This window comes from Nannospalax galili, unplaced genomic scaffold, assembly GCF_000622305.1.
Source record: "Nannospalax galili isolate Female #2095 unplaced genomic scaffold, S.galili_v1.0 scaffold629, whole genome shotgun sequence".
Taxonomy (NCBI): Eukaryota; Metazoa; Chordata; class Mammalia; order Rodentia; family Spalacidae; genus Nannospalax; species Nannospalax galili.
In genome coordinates this window covers 3,131,637-3,139,369 of record NW_008360323.1, presented here as the reverse complement: position 1 = coordinate 3,139,369, position 7,733 = coordinate 3,131,637, and the positions used below count along the sequence as shown (strand labels likewise).

Genomic DNA, 7,733 nt, shown 5'->3' with positions numbered 1-7,733 from the left:
ATTGAACTCAGGATAAGTAATTTTTTAAATATTTTATTATTTTTATTTTATGGGTATGAGTGTATTGCCCGCATGTGTCTAAGTGTACCATGTTGTTCAATGCCCATGGAGGTCAGAAGGAGGTCAGAAGAAGGCATCGGATTCCCCCAGAACTGGAGTTACAGACAGTTGTTAGCAACCATGTGGATGCTGGGAATCAAATCTGGGTCCTCTGCAAAAGCAGTCATTGCTCTTAACTGCTGAGCCATCTCTTCAGCCCCTTAATATATAATTAAAAAAAAAATTTTTAGGAGAAGCATTTCATTACAGCTTTAATGTACTCAATAACAGTTTCCAAAGCAAAGATACATCTCTTTCAAAAGTGGCTATAAAATTTTTAGGTTCGCTGTTGAATTAATACAGTTATACAATATTGAACTCAGTATAAGCCCTGCAAGATGAAAAATTGAATGAGTTTTTAACCTTTAAAAAAGATCTCCATTTCATTTTAAAATATACCATTTCTTACAGAAAGACTCATTGTTTTTGCTAATAGCACGGTGATGTTGGGTCTCTCATCTGTATGTATCTGATTATTACTAGTTATAATCGGTTGCACTCAGATCCTTGGCACCTGTGTATGTCTATAAAGTCATCGGGTAGATTTCAATGGTGATGTTTAAACACCCTTACTTAGGTGTAACTGGCATATAATAGACTACCAATATTTAAAGTATATGATTGGATAAGGTTTGATATGGATATTTACACACACTAATAAAAGTATCACCTTGGAATGCCAGGCATGGTGGCATGCACCTTTAATCCCAGCCCTTAGGAGGCAGAAGCAGACAGATCTCTGTGAGATTGAGGCCAGCCTGGTCCACATAGTCACTTCCAGGCATGCTGGGACTAGGGAAACCCTGTCAAAAAAAAAACAAAAAAAAAAAACAAAAAAAAGAAATATAACAGAATATAACCATGATAGATACTGAGCTTAACTACCACGATCTAGAGTTGGGTTACCCTTCTTTATAACCCCTTTCCTGGCCATTCCTTTCAGTGATCCCTGTACTGGCCATCACTCATCGGCTTTCTTACCATTGATTAGTTTGCATTTTATAGTGCTTTTCTGTTTTGCTTTTATTTTCCTTCTTTTCTTTTTTCTTTCCTGGTTTTAGTTCTCTTTTTGTTTTACTTTGTTTCTAAGTTTTTGTACTTTTCTTATTTGCATTTTCTAGTGTTTTCCACTAATGGAGCTATACACCATATATGCCTTTACTTTTTTTTTTTTCTCTCTCTCTCTTAGACAGAGTCTCCCTATAGCCCCAGCTGGCCTGGAACTTGCTATGTAGACCAGGCTGGCCTCTATCTCCACCTGCCTTTGCCTCCTGAGTGTTGGCATTAAAGACTTGTGCCACCACATCCAGCCACACACACCCCCTTTTGTTTCCTCGGCCAAGTCATTTCACAATGCATTCATGTTGTTGAATTGTCACAGCTCCTAGAGGACATTCAATTGCCTGTCTTTTCTATCATTTCTTTATCCATTCACTTGTAGGTGGATATTTTGTTTCTAGTTCTGGCTATTAATCATAAATAAAATAATAAATAGTGCCATAAGCAGTTGAAAAGAAACCTAAAGGTTCAGGTGCTGCCTGTCTTCCCGGTCACTTGCTGTGATCATGTGATCAGTCTTTTTAACAATATGTATATAATGTGTCTCATCATGGTATTGATTTGCATTTTTGTAATTCCATATTTAGAATTTTTATAGACTTAATTGCTACCAATTCCTCTTTGGAGAAGTGTTTGCTCAAATCTTGAGCTTTTTGAAATTGATTTGCTTTTTATTTTTTGATCTTTTTGAGAAAGGGTCTCCCTGTAGCTAGCTGTAGCTGCAGATGCCTGGAACTCACTACATAGACCAGGCTGGCCTTGAACTCACTATGTAGACCAGGGTGGCCTTGAATTTAGAGAGATCCGCCTGCCTCTGCTTCCCAACTGCTGGGATTAAAAGCATGCACTGCCATACCTGACTCTGAATGTCAGTTCTTTGTTAGAAATGTGATTTGCATTCTAACAATGTGATTTGCATTCTCACTTTGTGACTTGTCTTAATTTACTAAACTGTCTTTCAAAGAACTGAAAGGGTTTTTTTAATTGAATTTTTGTACATTTCAAACAACAGTTCTTAATCAAATTTAGACCCTCCTCCTCCATCCATGCCTGCACTCCCCGCCTCACCCAGCCAGACCTCATGCATTCTGTCATACAGGTTAAGTCCTATCCAGTCAAGCAATTGTACCCAGATGTCCTTTGGTGCAGATTCATCCACTGGAGTCTAGTCAGTCTATCTAGAAAAGGTAAATAAGGTCTAGTCTCCCTCATCAAGTAGTAATCAGCCTCTAACAGTTCCCAAACTAGGGCTGGCCTGCCTCTTATTTCCCTCACTTCACCCTGGGCCCTTGTCTGGCTGAGTTGTCCTGGGTCCTGTGCGCAATGCTATCTTTGGCACAAGTTCACCTGTGCAAGCTTCCAGTGGCCTGAAAGCCTATTTCTTTATGTTCATGGACCAATCCTGGCTATTACAGTCTTTCTGCCCCCTCTTCTGCAATGGTCCCTGACCATTTATTTTCATTTTTTTATGTGTACAAGTGTATTGCTTACATGTGTATAAGTGCACTGTGTTGTACAATGCCTGCAGAGGTCAGAAGAGGGCATTGAATTCCCTGGAACTGGAGTTGCAGATAGTTATATACCTCTACGTGGGTTCTGGGAACTAAACCAGGGTCCACTGTAAGAGCAGCCAGTGTTCTTAACCGGTGAGCCACCTCTCCAGTCCCAAAAGTTCTTAATTTTTGTGAAGTCCAATTTCTCTTTGTATTCTCTTTTGTAGAGCATGCTATTGATATTACATCTAAACTTCTCTAAAGATCTAAAGATGGGACTAGAGAGGGCATACACTCACAGACACATAAATTACAATAAATCTGAAAAATTATGAAGAAATGATGTAGATTTCTCTGTGTTTTCTTATATAGAATTGTAATTTAACATTTAATTCTAGGGTTTGTTTTCAGTTAATTTTGTATATGATATATGGATCAGTATTCATTTCTGTGCAAGGAGAAATTCAGATTCCAGCACCAATTTTGAGAAATCTTTTTGTTTGTTTGTTTGTTTGTTTAAACTACAATTTCAGATTTACCAAAAAATTATGCAGGACCTATTTCTGAATTATCTTTTTTTTAATTTTCACTGATGAATTTGTCTTTCTGTATATCATACTATTTTGGGTACAGTAACATAATTTTGAAAACAAGTAGTCCAAGTCCTTCAACTTTATTATTCTTTTGCAATTTTTTTTCTAGTCTGCATCCTTAACACTACCATATTATAACAATTCTTTTAAAAAATGATTATACTAGAATTTTTATTTGAATTATATTGCATTTATAGACTAATTCAAGTCGAATTGTGAGCTGAACAATATTGAATCTCCTGGCACATTAATGTGCTCTCTTTTCCCTTACTGAGCTCTTCCGACACTTTTCTTGGAAATGTCCCATGTTCTCCCATTGTCTTCTCAGGCTGCGCTCAGTTGTTTTATGTTTCCTGATACTATTGGGTGATACTTCTGTTTCAGTTTTTGAATGTTATTGCTACTACCAAGATATAGAATTTAGCTTCGTATATTGGTTTTATATCCTGAATATAGCATAAAACTCATTTATTAGTATTTTCTGCTTTTCCTACACAGCCAAGTCATTTGTGAATATAGATAATGTTGCTTTTTTTTTTTCAATTTGTATGCCTTTTATTCTTATTTATTTCTTTATTGAGCTAGCTAGAGTCTCCCACAAAAAAAGTGATTAGTGGTGACATGCACATCTTTACTGTTGATTTTAGAGAGAAGTCAGTAGATCCTCCACTATAAAGAATAATGTTAACAAGATTTTGCAAATTGAGGAAACTTCCTACTATCCCTCATCTTCTGAGATTTTTTTTCAGAGATTGAAGTGGGTATCAGATTTCTTTCACACACATTTTCTGTGCGTTAAAATGATTAGGCATTTCTTTGAAACAGTATGGTGAATTAATAGTGATTGATTTTGGATATTATACCAACCTTGCATTCCTGGGATAAATTGCACTTTGTTGGAAAGCAATACTTTTTCATACCTTGATTTGGTAAATCAAGGTTAAGAATTTTGCTAAAACATTTATAAGCACTAGAGACCTGTGGCTTGATTTTCTTTGTCTAATTTTGGTATTTAAAGTGTTATTATTTTTATGGGCTGAATATGAGCTCCTCTTCTTTGATTTTCAGAAACTCTTAGCACGGACCTGCTAGTATTTCCTTTTTAATCTTTAAATAGAATTTTCCAGACATCTGGATGTGAGGTATTGTTAGTGTTGAAAGGTTTTATGGCCATGAAATCAATTTGTTAATAGATGTAGGGAATCCACTTATCTATTTTTATTTTCTACATGAGTTTAGTACCTTGTCTTTCATATAACTTGTCTTTTTATCTAAGTTCTAGTATGGACCAGAATAAACTTGCTTAAAATACTCCCTTATTATGTTAATATATTTTATGATATCACCCTTATTCCTGATATTGATAACTATGTCTTCTTTTCCAAGTTAATCTAGCTAAAAGTTGCTAATTTTGTTCCCCCCCCCCAAAAAAAAAGACGAAAAGAATTTTTTATTTTATTTCTTTGCTTTTAATTGATGAAAATTTTTGGTTGTTTTGATTTGCTTTCATTGGTTTTTATATTATTTCCTTTATTTCCCTTAATTTTAATTTCAATTTATTTATTAAGCTTTCTAAGGTTAAATTAGTTGTGTGTTCTGGTTTTCTAGTGGTCTTCCTTATCTAGACTGTATATTCATGGTTTTCACTATCCACGGTGTAAAAGTAAGAAATAGAAAATGCCAGAAATAACCAGTTCATAAGTTTTCAATTGTGTGCTGTTCTTTGAAGCATGATGAAACCTCACTCCATCCTCTGCATCTCTCTGATGATGTAAACCACTCCTTTGTCCAGTATATTTCTTCTGTGCACCCTTCCGGTCCATTAGTCTCTTACAAGCCATCTTGGGCAGTCCACTTGGCTGTTGCGGTATTGTGGTTTTTATGTTCAGATAATCCTTATTTTGCTTAACAATGGCCTCAAAATACAAGAATAATGATGTAAAAGTGGCACCAGGGCAGAAAACAGGAAAGACCAGATTAACTTTGGTATGTGTGGCAATGCTGTAGGGTATGAGATAAAGGCATAGTCTATGTGGGCTTTGGGGCTCTCTTCAGTTCCAGGCACCCCCTGGTCATCTTAGAACAGATCCCTAGCTGATAAAGGGGGATACTGCGTGTCTTTATCTGTACATTTGTCGGTACTCTGCTGTCTCCTGAGGAGGACTCACTCCAGTTTTCTGGAATTCGAGTTGGGTGCAGTTTTATTAGTTGCTTTTCTCGTAGCTGTGACAAAATAACTGACAGAAGTGACTTAAGGGAAGAAAGATTTATTTTTGCCCATAGTTTGAGAGGTTTCAGGCCTTAATGCAGAGAGGATGTGATAGAGCAGTTCACATTATGGTCAACAGGAAGCAAAGAGAAGACAGGGTTTAGTGCAAGATGTGCCCTTTAAAGACACACCCACAATGGCCTACTTCTTCCAACCAAGCCCTACCTTCTATGGCTTCCACCACCTCCAAATAGTCTTCTCAGACCTTGAGCCCATCCTTGGATCAATTCTTTAGCTTGGAGCTGTCATGATGTAATACATCAATAGAAAAGCCTCCTTCTCTATAGACCCAGAGATGTGCTTTACTGATCTCAGCATCTTGCAGTCCAATCAAGTGGACAGTCAAGATTAGGCATCACAGCCATTCTGTCCAGCTCTCCTCCACTGCATAAACTCTAGGTGGCTTGCCTTCCTGTGCCCCAAGCTATGGCTCCTCACTTAAAGGCAGTCACTGGGCTTTGCCCTCTTGGGAAATTGTCTCTAAGGTAGTAAGCTGGAACAATCAAAGCACTCACCTCTTTTGTTCAATTCATTCACAGAGCACAGTCCTTTATGACTTGATGCCCAGTGTTGTATGATATGTCTTGTTCATTTCTTTAGATTTTGATAGTTTCTAAGGGAGACCAAATCCAGTCCCTGTTACCCAATCTTCATTCCAAGTAGGACTGTCTTAGTTACAATTTTTAACACACAGTTCAACAGATTATAAGCCAGTTTGTTTTATTCATCATTAACTTTGTAGTCTTATTTATGACTTTGAATTTATAGACTTCATGGTTATTGTAAACAAATTTATTAAGCATCAACAGTGAGTGGAATAAACTATGGAAAAGGACTACACAAACCTCCATGGTTCTATCTCTGTCTCTCATGAAGAGATATATTCTATCTCTCCTCTTAGGCTTCTCAGGATTACAATGGGGTTTTTCAGTCATGACTTTCTCCCCCTACAAAGAGGGAAGCTTTCAGTACAGTCAAAGCCAAGAAAGCAATAAAGAACGTGCAGTGGTTAGAAAGCAGCTTTCTTTGATTACCTGTGGATCACACTCAATTAGGGCTTCTTCTGCCCGCTGGATTAAATAAAGCAGACCATCTTTTAGTGAACGAGCTTTGTTCATTGCAGTTACCCCTTTACTCTCATTTACCCATGAGGATACGTATTCTGTTGTCAGCACCCCATCACTGAAGGATCTCCTGGGCTGGGTGGACTGAAGTTGTGAGGCCGTTGCCCTGGTTCTCTTTCCCATGCCCATTTCCTCCTCACGTGTACACGTCATGTAAATCGAGTCAAGGAAGCCGTGCATGGTACATGCTCTTCTTATAAAACAGAAACCTGTATGTGGCCACTTCATAGAAGAGTGTGACTTCCAGAGTCAATGAGGAAATGAGGAAGTAGAAGGATGCTTACCATTTCATACTGGTGGAAGATGGAAGTCTGCCGAACACCTTTATCCACTAACACTGCCATCTGTGTCCCTTTGCACTTTTGTACTGCCTCCCTTCCATTCTTGCAGGGCACTCTTAAGATTTGTGTGACTTCCATTCTGTGTCACTCCCTTTTCTGCCCTAGTCACTGACACTGAGATGCTTCTCACGTGGGTCCTGCCAGCCAGCTATCCTGTACCAACCAGCTTGTTGTCCTTCCTCCTTTTCTTACATTCCCTTCTGTCATTTCCCCCCCATGTGTTGCTGGCAGCTGACTACCACCACCTTCCCATTTTAAATATGGTCTTACAGCATCCCTAGCATCTCATAAAGTGGTCATGAATTTAAAGTTAAAGCAGGGTCTGGAGAGATGGCTCAGTGATTAGGAGCACTTGCTGCTTTTACAGATGACCCAAGTGGAGCCCCATAACCCAGCTCTCATGGCTCACAACAGCCTCTCACTCCAGCTCCATGGGACATTCTCTTCTGGCCTTTGAGGTCACCAGCACACACATGCACATACACAGACACACAGTACTCAGATAAAAATAAAATAAAAGTTGAATTTTTTGAAAATTTAAAATGATATCCCTTTGTTTATAAAGATTTTTAAAAGGTTCATAGAATTTATAAGCTAATATAAATAAAAGTCTATCTTAGTCTTCCTTGATGGCTTCAGCTGTGATAATTTAAGAGTGTTCCATATTGATTATGGTTAGGAACGTGAAGCCATTCCTTATGGGCTGAGGCCACTATGCAAAACCATATTGAACTCCACACTAGCCTACAATATTT

At 38.0% G+C, this 7,733-nt stretch overlaps 1 protein-coding gene across 12 annotated transcripts in view; it reads left to right on the top strand.

Moving 5' to 3' along the window:
* CUNH15orf41 (chromosome unknown C15orf41 homolog) overlaps positions 1–7,733 on the top strand; it is a 232,700-nt gene that overhangs the window by 141,246 nt on the left and 83,721 nt on the right. The gene's annotated exons all lie outside the window — the stretch shown is intronic.